Below are 2617 nucleotides of genomic sequence, written 5' to 3' on the forward strand. Positions count from 1 at the left end.
AAATCATTCTAACCAAGTCTAGTGTACTTAGACTTGACAGGGGACCAAGTCTAGGGTATGTGGAAGGTGACAAAGCATGTAGGTGCAATATTTTTTGCTAGGACAAAAATAACATCTATGAAAAAGATGAGATTGCTAGGTAATAACAAAAAACAATTGCAGGCAAGTTTAGTATTAAAGGTCTGATAATATAGATAAAGTTATAAACAAAAGCAAAAGTGTAAATAGGTTGTCAGATTGTTGGGCACTTAAAGGACAGTGTTGTTTGCACATTATATCAAAATTACAGAGGTAGCAATCATCTTCTTGTTGTAGAAATCCAAATCCAAGTTATTAGTAGAGAAATTGCTAGTTCTCCTGCGATGGAAAAACAATGAAAGAAATAACATAAAAAAAGAAGAACAAAGGATGTGTGAAACGTGTGTGCTACAAACATGTGTAATATAAAATAACATGGAATAATAATTTGTATAATAAAAGAAAATTTTTTTGCTATAATTTGATGTTTTAGTTAATGTCTTTTTTTTGACATGTTAAATAGTCTCTAAAAAAATGTTTTTGGTTTTTTTGTTCTATGTTGTAGATGGAATTGAATGTTGAAAATTCTATCAACATTTGTGAATTATATGAAGTTAAATGAATGGATGAGGCAAGAAAATAAAAATCACGTGCGTTAATTTTTTTTTTTAACATTACCTTATGTACAATTTATATAGCCATAAAACTTTATTTAAAGTTCTATTGATTTCAATTCTCATGGCATCCACCAAGGAAATAATCATATGTGACAATGATTTGTAATTTAAAAAAGAATAAAAAGTTGTAGGTATATTATTAGAAATAATAATAAGAAGCAATGAAAGAATATGAGGTTAAAAATCAAACCTTTAAAGGTGATGAGGATGTTGTTCGTTGTTTTTTTAGAGGTGGAAGTGAGTGATCAAATGTAGCTATGCTCTCTAGACTTTCTTGAGCTTAAATTGCGTTGCCACACTTATCTTCATAACTATTTTAATCGAGTTAAGGTTGTATGGTAGAAGAACTATAGGGTAAAAACCATCTAATTTAGCATGTGTCAAGGACAAATTTTTTTTGTAAATGAAGTGTGTGGGGAAAGGTAATCTTGCCTAAGTTGTTGTGTTGTAGTTTCAAAACCAAGTGCATGTCGTGCTCCACAGTTTAGGCTTGTTCCATTGTTTGGTGATATGTTCTAGGATGGTGTCTCCAAGGAATTAGGAGCAATCTTGAGTTGTGTAACAATATTTTGTGGAGTGCATAGATCTATAAGAACCTGTTTTGTAGAGCTTAATGGAGTAGATGTCTTGGATGTAGTAGATGATTTAGCTTCTGTAGGTGGTGTTCTAGAGGATGGATATTGTTATTTGTGGTGTCATCAAACATATTAGTTATGATAATCTCACATCTGTTGGTGGTGGATTTGAAATCACCAAAACAAAGCTGAAAAATCATGCTCTTGTTTAACTTAGCTGTCATGGCAGGCGGAATAACGGATGGATCAATAAATTTTTTTATTATAGACATAATGGTGAGCTAATAATCCAAAAAAATTCCTAGTTGTTTTTCTAAATAAAAGGAAAGTATTGACATCTTCTCTATCAGTAACAATGCATTCTAAGCGGAACCTATGATATAAAATTGATGACATGTTCATTAATAAGGAGTATATGATATTGTATCCGAGGAACATCTATTGTTTGTATTTTTTTATTTAACAACTTAATATTGTCTTAGATAAGAAATTAGATAAGTTACCATGGAATTGGAAGAGAGTTACTAGTATCATGATCCATGCATGTGTAATTGTTTTCATCGCCACTAAGTTTTTTGTTGCATTTTGGACAACTTGGATACCGCTAACCATTGAGAAAATCAAAGTTAACAATCAAAGCTTGACAGGTGAATATCAAGTGCTAGTAACACAAATGAAATATATGTTAGAGGGGTTTGGTTAAATGAAATTGAAAAACTAACTACATGAAGAAATTGAAGGATGCTATCAAAGTTAAAAAATAGAGGGGTGAAAAAAATAACATTGTGCTCATAAGGATTCATACAAAGAATCTTATGTATTGTTCTCCTATTTTCTTTGATTTGTTCCTCCATCAATAAAATAACGTTTGAGGATGAGGGAAGTTGTTAACAGGTAGTTGTGCAAAGCTGAATGTAGAATTGATGCAAATATATGGTGAAAAAAATAAGTAGTTAGAAATTTATTTTGATAATGTAAAGCATAAGAGAGATGGCTAATGCTGGGATAACTTACAAATGTTTATATGCTAAGCATTCTGGCATGTCCGGATTGAAGTATAAAAGAGAGGTAGTTGTACCGTTAAGATTTGGTTTTCCTTGTGAAGAAAAGAGTTTTTTTTTTTTAAATAAAATTAAAGGGGAAGTAGTTGGATTAGATAGAGAATAAAAATCTGAAAGATTTTTTTTTTTTTTTTTAAAAAATGGAAGTTGAAATTACCCTTAAATTCTATGACACGAAATCCAACAAACACAATGATGACTGGAGATGGTAGGTTGCAAAGAGTGAGTTCATCAAAGTCTTGGGCACTATCACCCCAAAGAGTTATCCAAAGCTCCTTACCACTTG

The 2617-nt window shown here is 31.1% G+C and overlaps 1 pseudogene; it reads right to left on the reverse strand.

Moving 5' to 3' along the window:
• Window positions 1-879: 879 nt before the first annotated feature.
• On the reverse strand, window positions 880-2073 carry LOC118050834 (uncharacterized; annotated as a pseudogene).
• Between the last annotated feature and the right edge of the window lie 544 nt (window positions 2074-2617).

The sequence above is a fragment of the Populus alba genome, chromosome 4 (assembly GCF_005239225.2).
Source record: "Populus alba chromosome 4, ASM523922v2, whole genome shotgun sequence".
Lineage (NCBI taxonomy): Eukaryota > Viridiplantae > Streptophyta > Magnoliopsida > Malpighiales > Salicaceae > Populus > Populus alba.